Source organism: Eptatretus burgeri, chromosome 3 (assembly GCF_056783735.1).
Source record: "Eptatretus burgeri isolate ZD-2024b chromosome 3, Ebu_testis_v1, whole genome shotgun sequence".
NCBI lineage: Eukaryota > Metazoa > Chordata > Myxini > Myxiniformes > Myxinidae > Eptatretus > Eptatretus burgeri.
Genome location: NC_140963.1, coordinates 992,471 through 1,007,088, shown reverse-complemented (window position 1 = coordinate 1,007,088; position 14,618 = coordinate 992,471). Strand labels below are relative to the sequence as shown.

General features: G+C 40.0%; 1 protein-coding gene across 2 annotated transcripts in view; it reads right to left on the bottom strand.

The window, feature by feature from the left end:
* LOC147029282 (uncharacterized) overlaps positions 1–14,618 on the bottom strand; it is a 268,195-nt gene that overhangs the window by 142,642 nt on the left and 110,935 nt on the right. The gene's annotated exons all lie outside the window — the stretch shown is intronic.

The window sequence follows — 14,618 nt, the reverse complement described above, 5'->3', positions numbered from 1 at the left end:
CCGAACAGCCTCCTGGAACGAATTAAATTGGGATTCTGGGGGCACCACTGTATAGGCAAACACCTATACTCCGATCTCTAGTGGTAGCGCACGGTGGATGCATGGTCGACGCAGACTGCCACAGAGGCCGTATGTAGGACGCACGGCGGGCGTAGGGGAACCGTGCGTTGCCCGCAGGTAGTCACACAGACCGCAAGGCCACCGTACGTTGAACACAGGGACGCCTTAGGACTACCCTACGGCGACCGTGGAAATAGTGCGGCTGCCGTAATTTTTTGGGGGTTGGCAAAATTCATTTTTCATTGATAAGAGCCTACGGCAGCCGCACGAGTAACGCAAGCCCACCGTACGCCCTAAGTACGGTCGACGTGGAACACATCTACGTCATAGCTACGGCTTGTCGAATTGCTACGGCCAACGTCGAAATGAAAAAACTTATAACTCCGCGCTATAATTCCACGGCGACCCCTACGGCCTGTAAAAGATAGCCATATGGCGTAGGGCCACCCTGAGGCCACCTCAGAAACTCTGCGGCCGCCGCACGTTTCTGTCAATTCAGGTGGGGTCCGGCCGCCGTATCCTAGCCGTAGAGCAAATGTGACTTAGGCTTTAAGGACTGTTTACAGACTGCAAATCTCGAAGGTAAGCCCTGGAAATCATTGGTACCCGAGTTCTTGCAAATGTATCGAGCTACAAGACGTGCAACTCATCAGACCCCTGCTAAACTTCCACATGGATGTACATTGCACACCAAGTTGCACATTGGGGATCGTCAAATCAGCCTACCTGCTGCAAGACTCGAGGATGTGAGACGCTGTGTTCAACAGAAACAAGATAAGTCAAAACGATACACAGACGAGCGTCAGGGAGGGAAACCTTCCACCTTCCAATGTGGTTCTTTTGTGCGAGTTCGGAAACCTGGACTTCACTGGAAAGGACAAAACAAGTTTACCCAACCCCTCAAGATTAGTGAACAGAGAGGTCCTGCTCCTGCAGACTCTCTGATGGGAAAGTGTGGAATGCAATTCATCTAGCACCTGCAAGTGAGACCTCAAATGGACTTTGTGCTGGAAGTACGACAGGTTCTGAGGACTAGAGGGCACATCGCTCTGTCCAACAAATTCCTCCACAAGTTTTTACCCCAGGTGTTCGTCGTGGGATGAGATATCATCGAGCCCCTGAATGAATCAAGAACTTTGTCATGTGACATGCTCACTATATTTTTTTTTTTGGGGGGGGGGGTTATCACCAGTTGTTATTTTCACGAAAAAAGGAATATGTGGTATTGGGAGTTGCATGAATATGAATGAATGCATGATGAGCCGGAACTGATGAGGCGGAACCAAGAGTGACGTCAGCGGGCTGTTGAGTGTGGAGCACTGGACGTGATTAAAGGCAGATGAGCGAAGGATCCATTATGTGGGCTGTTCTTGCTTATACACAACACACCTGACCCTGATCCATGACTTTTTTCCATTATCATTCAATTGATCTTGGAATGGGATTAAAATATATTCAATTCAAATCAAATGGAAGACTAAATAAGTACAGTCCTGCATTGGAGTCATCAGAAGGAACCTGAACAAGCAAAAAGCAAAGATGAAGTCATCAGAAGGAACCTGGATAGGATTTGCATTTCAGCTGCTATGTCTCTACCCTCAAACCCATCCAGTCACAGCCAAGAGAGCCTTTTTCAGAAAAATAAAAATAAAAAACAACCCAGATCAAAAAATTAAATAATTCTGGCTGCCACACTATGTGTCCGATCAAGTTAGAATTTAAAATATGTCTTTTCAATCACGACGAGATCATAATTATGAACTTTCATGTTGACTGATTAAGTGGTTCCAGACAAAACTATTTAATATTTTTCTTCAATCCAATATAGATGCCAAACCATGTGACCTGTTAATTATTCCTGAACAAAATTGTACAACCAAGACTTGGGGAAAATTAGTGTGAAGTTTCCCCTCGATCTGTCTCGCCGTTCTGGAGAAGAAGATTTTTTAAATAGTTTTTACAGTCAATCCACGATGGCTGCCAAACCGTATGACCTTTGATGTCATGGGTGAGAAGGTTTTGCTCCTCATGGAAAGGCGGTCATATGTGTCAAGTTTCGCCTCAACCTGTTCAGCCATGTCAGAGAAGATTTTTCAAGGTTTTTTTTTTTTTAAACAATATGGCTGCCGAATCATGTGACTGATGACGTTATCAATTTTTTCATTGAACAATTTTATCCCAAGATGACCCTAAAAAAATTTCATACTGATCAGATGTAGCCTTCTACATATGCAATTATGACGTCATAACAAAGGCATCTATGACGTCATTAAAAAAATCACCTTTATTCCACATGAGGAATTCTTGCAGTGTGCCAAGTTTCATGTTTTTTCCTTGGTGCAGTTTCAGAGATACAGAGGTCCAAAGTTTTTCTGTTTTCCAACAAGGCTTTTTTTTTTTTTTTTTTTTTTTTTTTTTTTTTTTTTTTTGTATACCTTGGTCGAGGCTCGTATGAGAGCTAACACACAACTCACAGCAAGGAGGCATGAGACAAGAGGGGCGGGAGTGGAAGGGACAAAACAGTGGGGAACAGACACATTAGGTGAACTGTGGAAGGGAGTGGGATGGGGATGGGACGGGGAACATGGCGAGGGGAAGATGGACATTAAAGGGACTTTCAGGAAGGAAAGCAGGAGAATTGAAGGAAGTGGGCTGCCACACCACGTGACCTATGACATCATCATTAGGATTAAAACATTCCACATGAGTAACACACCTATGGTGAAAATTTTGTGTCAAACCAACAAGCGGTTGCAGAGAAAAATATGAAATTTTTGGGCGGACAAACAAACAAACAAACAAACAAGAAGACGTCGGGCAGAGCAGGACACCGACAAAATCCATAAAACAAATTTGACCTCAAAAAGAATTGCTGGTTGAATTAAATGACCAAACATGCAAATCCTCTTCAAATTTCAAGTCAATCAGATGAAAACTGACTATTTTAGAAACACCAACTTAGTTGTTGACCTTGGGTCCATGTTGAACTCAAAAATATTTGAGTGGTTGAATTCAGTGACCAATATCGGGCATATTTTCATACAAAAACACGGTTTTCATGTTAATCCGTAATATCGGGCATATTTTCAATCAAAAACACAGTTTTCATGTTAATCCGTAATATCGGGCATATTTTCAATCAAAAACACGGTTTTCATGTTAATCCGTAATATCGGGCATATTTTCAATCAAAAACACAGTTTTCAAGTTAATCCGTAATATCGGGCATATTTTCATACAAAAACACGGTTTTCATGTTAATCCGTAATATCCGGCATATTTTCAAACAAAAACATGGTTTTCATGTTAATCTGTAATATCGGGCATATTTTCAATCAAAAACACGGTTGTCATATTAATCCGTAATATTGGGCATATTTTCAATCAAAAACATGGTTTTCATATTAAATCGTAATATTGGGCATATTTTCAATCAAAAAACACGGTTTTCATATTAATTCGTAATATCGGGCATATTTCATACAAAAACACGGTTTTTCATACTAATTCGTAATATCGGGCATATTTTCATACAAAAACGTGGTTTTCATATTAATCCGTAATATCGGGCATATTTTCATGCAAAAACGGTTTTCATATTAATCCGTAATATCGGGCATATTTTCAATCAAAAACATGGTTTTCATGTTAATCCGTAATATTGGGCATATTTTCATACAAAAACACGGTTTTCATATTAAATCGTAATATCGGGCATATTTTCATACAAAAATGCGGTTTTCATATTAATCCGTAATACCGGGCATATTTTCATACAAAATCACGGTTTTCATGTTAATTCATAATATTGGGCACATTTTCATACAAAAACATGGTTTTCATATTAAATCGTAATACCGAGCATATTTTCAATCAAAAACATGGTTTTCATATTAAATCGTAATATTGGGCATATTTTCATACAAAAACACGGTTTTCATGTTAATCCGTAATATCGGGCATATTTTCATGCAAAAACATGGTTTTCATGTTAATCCGTAATATCGGGCATATTTTCATGCAAAAACATGGTTTTCATGTTAATCCGTAATATCGGGCATATTTTCAATCAAAAACACAGTTTTCATGTTAATCGGTAATATCGGGCATATTTTCATATAAAAACACGGTTTTTTTATATTAATCTGTAATATTGGGCATATTTTCATACAAAAACGGTTTTCATGTTAATCCGTAATATCGGGCATATTTTCATACAAAAACTGTTTTCATGTTAATCCGTAATATCGGGCATGTTTTCATACAAAAACACGGTTTTCATATTAAATCGTAATATCGGGCATATTTTCAGACAAAAACGGTTTTCATGTTAATCCGTAATACCGGGCATATTTTCATACAAAAACAGTTTTCATGTTAATCCGTAATATCGGGCATATTTTCATACAAAAACACGGTTTTCATATTAATCCGTAATATCGGGCATATTTCATACAAAAACACGGTTTTTCATATTAATTCGTAATATCGGGCATATTTTCATACAAAAACGCGGTTTTCATATTAATCCGTAATACCGGGCATATTTTCATACAAAATCACGGTTTTCATGTTAATTCATAATATTGGGCATATTTTCATACAAAAGCACGGTTTTCATGTTAATCCGTAATATCGGGCATATTTTAATACAAAAACACAGTTTTCATGTTAATCCGTAATATCGGGCATATTTTAATACAAAAACACAGTTTTCATGTTAATCCGTAATACCGGGCATATTTTCGTACAAATAACGTCGATCTCACTCCTTTTTTGTGGCAGATTACTTTTGTCATTTTCTCAATTCACAGATTTATTTGCCCATATTGAAAGCAACGGAATATCAAGGAAAGGTTAAATATGCCAAACTCGTGGGGCAAACAAGCAGAGTGAGGACTATTTACAAGGGTTTCCACTTCGTCTTTGCTGGCAGCTGGCACATCTGAACAGCTGGTCATGAATTCATTGTCATTTGCTTTCCCTTATTAAAACAATGAAGTAAATTTTAATGTGCCAGGTATTGCTTAAGGTCAGTAGGATGATGAAACAACCAGAATCAACATCTGAATCTGTTAACACCATCTGTCCATAATTATTTACATGTCATTGCCTTGGTGCCCCATTGCAAAATCGGTGTTGATAAAGTTTAAAAAACAAAAAACTTAATGACGTCATTGAAATATACGTGGTGGAAATTTGACCTCTTCCCCTCATCTCTGTATGCACATTGTACACGTCGGTCTGAACACCCCTCGTTCCCCATTCCCCCACATGAAGTATGCACGAGAGCTTTGTCACCACAATTTAATATCACTCAGACAGAATATTACCTCCACTTACTGCATCATGTGCCAAAAAAAGTATGCTGCCAATTGATAAAATCAACCATTTTGGCATATATTGATTTCTGTTATGAAGGGAAATCTCAAAACACTTTAGAAATAAGAAAGAGAGATGAAAAGTAAAATTTCAAAGGAACGGTAAAATAAAAATTGAGGTTTGAAGAGAGATTTGTTAACAGTAATTGATGAGGCAGCGAGTTCCAAAGTTTAAAAGCTTGTTGTACAATGTTTACTCACCAAAAACCTTCATTTCATCCAAGGAATTACTGTGACACTCCGCATGTTTGACCGTAGCTTTTTTGAAGGCGTGGAAAATGTGATCAGGTCAGAAATTTAGACAGAAACCAATTTTTTTTATTTAAAAGGTTATCAACAACCTTTTAAAAGCTTCAACGACCTTGTAAAAATTTACAAGCTTGCATGATAACCCTGACAGCCGTATTATGAATGAGACGTAAAAGCTGAAGAAGAGAAGCAGGCACCTCTTTGCAGTGATTTGCTGTAACTCAAGATGTCCTTTTATATCGGCCAACATGAGTGGATTTGGGAGATATTGTGCAGATGGAAGAAAATATATTTACAGACACAAGTACACCTGCTCCTTAAGGAGAGGCAAGAAGGGTCAGGAAGGGTCAGGAGGGAAAGGTCATCCCTATGGGAGAAGCTCTCTGGAGTATATGTGATGTAACCAAGTTTGAATGTAAAACGCATGTTCAAGCTCCATCCATGTTTTGCCTCATACATATTCATGTTTTCCCTCATACATATTCATGTTTTTCCTCATGCATATTTATGCTCCGCCCATGCGCTGTGTCATCTCTGCTGCAAGCAGGGAGAGCAGCACTACCCAGTCTGGTGGGACGTGTGGTCATTGGTGGGAAAGGCACCGTTTTTACCGTCACCCTTGGAATGTTTTTAATAAAGCAAAAGTGACTTAAACCTCTGCAAGTGTTGGTTCAACTGCCTGGAGCATTGTTTATTCAAGAATCAGGACACATCGGCCATTCCAGGATAATATATAGATTACAGTAGATCTCGGCTCGTACGTGATAAGCATAAAATGCCTCAAGACTGTCAGCCTTCCTCCCTTTCATCCATCCATCCATCGGGACCATACTCTGTGCAGAGCGTCGGTGCTGCCAAAGCAGTTTCCTTGGCTATTGGGCACAATCCTGGATGGGTCGCCACTCCAACACAGGATACTCGAATGACTCGGTCATCCCAGCAAGCTGGTACTCATTTTGCCGACCTCGGAAGGATGGCATGCTGAGTCAACCCCCTGGTGAAGTAATTCAGCGGGCAACGAGGCTTGAACTCAGGACCCTTGGATCCCAAGCCGCCACCCTAACCATTGAGCCAACACCAGGCTTTCCTCCCTTTCAGTTTCGTGTTAAATAGCTAGTAGTGACTGTTTAAAAAGGTAATCATACATGTTTGTGGGGTTTTTTTAATGTTTTTTTTAATGTTTTAACATTAAAGTAAAAATTTTATTTTTACTTCCGGTAAGAGTGCACCACAAAACGCCATGATAAGTGATATTTATAGATGAACACAGCGTTTCTCCAAGGAAGAAAAACCCCTTGGGGAGGGGGGGGGTATTATTAGTATCAATCAGTGATGTAGGAATCGAGTCCATTTTTTGAGGGGATTCGGACTCAGACTCGGAATGCCAAGTCTTCGGATTCAGCCCGATTTGGGCTCAAGTCCAGAAAAATTTATGGAACAGTAGCGTACAGTAGAAACAAAAAAAGTGCACAGTAAAAATAAAACTTTTAGTGTGCAGTAGAAATAAAAAAGTGCACAGTAAAAATAAAACTTTTAGTGTACAGTAGAAATAAAAAAGTAAACAGATCGTTTGACAATCCTTTGCATATCATACTCCAACCTTTTAACACGATACATCACACCACATAGCTATTATGTGCAGCCAGTGGCTGCTGGTTGGATCATTTTCTGGGGACGTGGCTGTGCCGCTGATGCAATGCCCTCTATTACCAGTACACTGGTACTCTGGGAATAATTTATGTAACTCATTTCATCAACCTCAGAAGGATGACAGGCTGAGTCAACCCCACCTGGTTTAATTTAACGGAGGCAGGGGTTCAAACTCAAGACCCTAAAATCTTAAGCCAACCACCTTAACAGTTAAGCTAACACCAGGCAGTATGATACTAAATTAGCAAAAGAGACGATAAAATATCTTCGAAATACATTTTCTAAATAAGGGTCGCCATTTATAGTATCAGCAAGAAAAGCCCCACAGATGTCGGGTCAAAGAGGTCTTGCGATAATACATGGCGAGCGAGGAGTTGTTTTACGAGGGGTTACCTGGAGAACATTTAAACAGAGACAGGTGTGTATATATGAATTAACATTCAGCTGATTCCATTTCTCAATTTTATACGTAATATTTTCTTGATTCCACATTAAATACAGGGTTCGTTTTGCAGGGCCAAGGTGGTGCAGTTCGGGTGAGGAATTTATGTGCATACTCGACTGACAATTTATAAATCAGGGTTCAGGTTCCATCCCGTTCCAGTGGGACCATATTCTGTAAGAGCGTCGGTGCTGCCGATGCAGTCTCCTGGGTCATTGGGCACAATCCTGGACAGATCGTCATCCCAACACAGGATATTCAAATGGCTCGATCATCCCAGCAAGCTGGTACTCATTTCACCAACCTCAGAAGGATGACAGGCTGAGTCAACCCCACCTGGTTTAATTCAACAGCCGAGCAGGATTTGAACTCAGGACGCTCGGATCCAAAGAATGCAACCCTGACCATTAAACCAACACCAACTTAAATATGAATCGTCGTTACATTTGTCTCGCATTTCCATAGGAATCGAATGTAACCTCACGGTTGTGATGTCACTGCAAACACGATACAGATCGGCTGTTGTGATGCCATACAGGCCGACGGCTCGTTGAAGTGCATCTCAACCTAAGCTGTACAAGACTATTGGCTTTGCCAGCTTTGGGAGAACATTGCCTTTTTGCAATGTGATGACACAATGGAACACGAAAAGAGCGGTTGGCAGAGGGATTGATTTTTTGACCGCATTTACATTCAGCATTCGCCACTTCTTGTAGTTTCAGTCACAAAATGCCGTAACAGCTGCAGTGACGAAGGAAGTATTGTCACAAGAAATGATTCTGGATCATGATGTAGAAAATGGAATAAAATGACCGACATTTATTTAAATCCGTTATAGCCTCGATAGGATAGGGAGCTGATCCGACTCTTGGAATATGTCTTTCAACTCCGACAAATCCAACACACACCCTGTCTCTCTGAAAAGACCGTCTGGCAAACCGTCTCATCCACTTCCTAAACAAACCTCTTTTGGAGATTCAGTCACTCAAACGTTTGGTCCTCACTCCTCACCATCAGTCATGATCTTTCTTTGGCAGACCATTTCCATGATGACCTTCAAAGCCAGCTGCCAACTGGCATCCTTTGTTGTGCAAGGTCTTTCCTTGGCCAATCCGAACTTTTAACAACATACATTAGGTCTTAATTTGCAGATTGATGATGTACTTGTCTCCTCTTTAGATTGGTGCCAATTCTTCACATCTTGCCCTTCTTGATGCCATGTAAAGCAAGACCATCAAAATTATTGTTATGGTTACGTAATTCCACATTTGATGTGAAAACAAATCGTGCCACAGTGTGAAGGGCATTGATACGAGTACAGAAAGTGGACGGATGTTCCTGAACGACCACAACAACAACAACAATAAAATCAAATTAGAGCAAAAATGAAGATTTTAAACACGATTTTCATCTTAAATAAGCTCTCAAATCTTCTTGATGTGATCAGAATCAGTTTCCTCGACAGAAAGTAACCCAACAATGTATTTTAAAATAACAATTCATCTTTAAAGACAATATTTGATCAAATTTGCTCCTGGAAATCTGGAGTTGTATGAGGTTTATCGCATTTTTTTGGACAAAACACTTCAAAGTTAAACATCTTTTATTTATTTAAACTCACAGAGGGATGAAAGTTAACATGTAAGATCACATTTATCTCCTCTTGCTGAAAATATAACAATTTGTCCCTTTGACATTTGATCTGAGGATGTTTTTTTATCGTTTTATTTTCAGGCGTTGCGTAATACTGGACAACTTGCTCAAATGTTTTCAATTGTTTTTTTAGAGCCCTTGAAAGTACTGAAATGTCTTTTTTTAAACACGAGCTGTTACGGTTAATATACAAGTCTCCCATCTCTCCGATTACCAACAATGTCACGTTTGTTGACGATGGAGCACTTAAAATGACATCGATTTTTTTTTCCGATAAAATACAACCGAAGTTCTCTTTTACTCCTCATTAAACTTTCATTTTTAATTCAACATTTTATCTCTAAACATGTTGACACATGCGTTTAATTCCTATGTATCAAAATTGTCCGTCGTCGAACATCCATACGTTTAACGAAATTAATATTACATATTACAGGTGGGTCAGTGTTCAGGTGCCCTGACTCCCCCTCATTGCTTTACACCCATTGGCTGAAGAGCGGACCTCACTCCCCCATAAAATCATGTGCCACCATTGTGTGAAGCAGGACAGATTGGCAGGCCTCAAGCCCAAGGCCTGTGTGTTAGTCCATGGCCCAATGCAATTGGAATGATCCCAGGTATATAACCATAAAGTATCATATAATATATGCACGGTTGTTCTTTGTGGATTCTGCGGTTTTACTGTGTGAGATATAATCCACGGTGATACTCACCAAAACAGCCAGGAGGTGTGATTGATGTTTAAAGGACAAATGTGGTCATCATTGTTAATATATTTATTGGTATGCTGTCCTGATGAGAGAAAATAAGCCCAACTTCAGGACGGCATGCCGTTGCAGTCATGGGGACTCACTCCTACAGAGGAGTCCAATTGTATGACCATGCTTGAGATAGATATAGATATAGAGATAGAGATTGAATATGTGCTTTCGCCTTTGGGCTGCGGGGAATGTGTATGCCAACAGGACATTCTTGTTGGACTGTGTGCTTTGGCCATGGTGTCAAGGTGCATGTTCCAAGCTGTTTAAATGTTTTGATTTTTAAAATCTTTTTTTGGATAAAAAAGGCGTCTTCAAAAGAGGCAAGCAAGCCCGATATCTGGATAGGTGGCTACATTTGATGTTTAATTGATGTTGACCATGTAATCTTTGTCTGTTTGAAAGTGTCACCGGGTTGAGGCTTCTGGAAAGGAGGTGACGCTTTGGTGTCGGACTTTATAGTGTAGTGGCCGGGGCTGAAAAAGGGCTCTAATTTAGGAGATACCCCTACCGGAGGTATAACAAGCTGAAACTGGTCTCATTTGAACCCTATGGATGTCTAGTTTTTGAAAACTGATGTTGTCGTTGTTGAAATCCTGCACATGGTGAATTAACCCCTTGAGTGCGGGAACATAAGAGAAAATGGCCATTTTCAATCATTCATTATTTCCTTCAATAAGCATAAAATACATGTAGAAGGGTTGAATATTTCAGGGTATTTCTATGTATTGGACAAATTTTAAGATATTTCAGGGTATTTCTATATGTATTGGACATGTTTTAAGATATTTCAGGGTATTTCTATGCATTGGACACGTTTTAAGATATTTCAGGGTATTTTTATGTATTGACACGTTTTAAGATATTTCAGGGTATTTCTATGTATTGACACGTTTTAAGATATTTCAGGTTATTTCGATGTATTGACACGTTTTAAGATATTTCACGGGGTTTTAGGCTCCTAAGGGGGTTAACGACCCAGAAAATACCCCCAATTTTGGCAGTTTTTGTGCAATTTTAGCAAAAACTTGTATGTTTTCTCTTATTAAATGGCCAATATATGTTTTAAAAGTGCCAAATTTGATTATTTTCATCAAGCAGCGTGTCTCATTAAAGAATATGTCAGTTAAACTATGATAGAATGTTCACAACCAGGTAAATTAACCCTTTCTCTGACATGTGCGTGGTTCGAGTGAAAATTATTTTTCTAAAATCGGCATCTTTGATGCAAAAATGAACTGTTATCATGGAAAGCTATGGAAAATATCAGGGTTACTATTATAAATTGATATTATGCAAGGTATTTCATGGACTTTTATGCTGCCAAGGGGTAAATGACCCCCGGAATATCTCCAAATCGGCATTTTAAAAAACTAATTTTATGCCACAATTGCCTCTTTTTTCGCATGATATTGTCATTACATGTTATAACAGTCCCAAGTCTGATTTTATGAACCAGTCAAATTGTCTCATGATTGAAATTGCAGTTGAACCCGGATAAAAAGATTCACACCTTTGAGAAAATCTATTCAATATGTTTATATTGTTGCACAGTGAAACCCACTCATGAATCTTTCAATACTGATCATATCTGAAATCAGCTGGCCATGCATCTAAATATCGAAAACAGTGTCTATCTCTGTTGCATCTTCATTTTCCTGTTGTACGACATTGCTGTGATTGTTGCAGTCAGTGCAGCTACATATGTCAATACACTCTCGTCCTGCAAGGACACAAGGGCACATCCTCCCGTTTTCACAGTTTTTGTCAGTGCAGTAGAGGTGTGTTCAGTCTCGAACCTCAGCTGGGGCCGAATCTTGAGTATACATGGTCTGGGTAATTCCACCATCTTCACAAGTGGACCAGCCATGACCAACTGGTGATATCAACGGTGGGTTAGCAACATGGCTGTCGCACCAAATCTTGGTTTGATACTTGGCCCGTAGAATGTGCTGCTTGAATGCATCCTCGGTTGGGGGAAGTATAGATGCTGGCTTGTCTGTGGTCGTGGCCAAATGGAAACGTAGATCATTCAATGAATCCAAGTCTTTGCCTTTTTTGCCATACATCAGAAGCACACATTTCCGTGACAATGAAACACAAGTGTCTATATCAGCCTCATGAAATCCTTTCATATCTGACAATGCTTGTGCATTCTTGATCAGTGTAGAATAAGCTGTTCACTTCCCAATTCTGTTGAAAGAACATGTGGTGTCACACCCAGTGATAGCGTGTATGGCAGGGAGACACTCACAAACAGTCGGTCCTAAATGAGTAAATATCTCATGGACTGGAATGTATCTCTCCTTTCCAGAATGCCCAGCGTACATGTATACCTTGTCAGTCAGCTGTTTTCCACTAGAATAGTAGATCAACAGTACCAGGACATCCATGTCATCACAGCGAACAATGACCTTTGAATGGTCATGTGAGAGACCGATGGCATGGAGGATTATCCTAGTATCCGCTTCCTCCTGTGTACTCTGAAGAGAGTCAATGGATGAGACTCCGAGTGGTTGTACTTCTTTCACCAGCTTGCCATCACTGAAACCACCGGCCAGAATAATTTATTTCTCGTTTGGTAATTGTTCGAAATTGTCCAATATAAGTTGATAGATGAAGTTTGCTAGGCTGGACTTGTTGCCTCCACTTTTCAGAAACTGGCGGTAGTTTGGAACCTGTCTGCCTCCTTGAATCTGGTATGTTAGTACCATGTTGTTGACACCCCTCCGATGCCTTTCAGATGATTTTATTGATGTCTCGACGTCATAGTGATCAAAGATTACTGTAATGCTACTGATATCCAATGAAGGATTCCTGAAAAGTCATAATAGTCGTTTCTGAACTATTGTAGCTAAATCTTGGAATGTTGTGAAGTGATTTTCATCCAAACTCTGAATCATAGCCATTCCATCAATTATGTATGCGGATGATGTGGGTTCAGGTACTGCCGAGATTTGTGGCAGCTGTGCTAGAACGTCCACACAATTTGCCTCAAGCTTCTTGGTAAGGTCAGCTTTTGCAGTTTTCCTCATCGACCCATCTTCATGGAAGAGTGCTGGTGGCATCGCGGCCAGTTCGTAACAAAGTACCTTCCTCAAATCGACATTACGACTCTGTGAGACAGCCAATAGCTGCCTGAACAACACCTCGGTAGCAATGATCAGCTTCCGGTCCTTGTCATTAGTGAGTGCCTTCTTCATATCTGAAAATGTCAACACAGTTTCTTTCTTCAAGGGGTCCCAGAAACTCTGAGAATGTTTGATCCCAATTCTTTCTTTGACGAAGTCCTCATAGGTTGCTTTTCCTTTTTCTGGAATACACCAGAGAATTCTCAACTTCTTGAGATGCCATTTGACCGGTGGTGATGTTTAGAAGCGATTCTGGTACCTCATCTCTGGATATGACAACACTCGCATGTGAGTCTTGTCATCGAGTCTTTCCAAAGATGCTGCAATGACACGGTTACGAGTTGAAGCTCCGGTGCCAGTGGCGATTTTTGATAACCTTCCTGCTCTTCTGTATGATTTCTCACACATGAAACAATCAGTTCTTATGTTAAACGTGGAAGTGTCTGTGCGCCGGATTCGGGATGGACCACTCTCAACCATGTCACCAGCATTATCAGCCGTATCATTCGCAGTAGCAAGTTCATTTTGTACATACTTGAGATTACTTGCAGTTGTATAAGATGCCCTACATTTCTTATGCTATCTAACGGTAACAGTCTGGTTTAAATTGCCATCTTTGATCTTGAACAACCTGTCATGCACAGTGTCCTGATGTATTTCCGCAGCTCGAAGAACAGCTTTTACTCTGTCAAGTGTTGGATTTCTTATGAATGGATTGTCCACTGACTTTTCATCTAAAGTCTGTTCACATATTACACAACTTTCACCCAGACATCTTCTCTTCTCAAGGGGTTCTTCAATCAGAACCATCTTGATTCCCTGCAAGAGAAGGGTATTAAATTTCAGCGAGAGATGCCATAGCGGTGAATCACTGCGGGGAATTAGGCCTATGAATAAGGGTCAGTATACCCTAATATCAAATAGGTATTTGGGTGTGGAGCCTAATCAGTACTCAATTAAAGATGCCAGCTATCCTCACACAACATACACTTACTGAAGGGAGCCAACACTAAGGATTTATAGCCACTGAGCATGCAGAGCACTTTCACTTTTCATATATGTGGCATTCCATGGCCATGCTAATACCATGTACAACACATTGTTTCCACATACACATAGGGCCTACACCATCACATACAGCACATAGTTTCATTAATCCTCTGATCTTGTACTGTGAGAACATCTTTGGTTTTCTTTTTAAGATCCTACCTGTTCAATAGGCCTAATTTGACCAAAACAATGAGTGATTCCTCTTCTTGAGGTCAGTGTCTTGAAGTTGATAAGAAGATTTGAC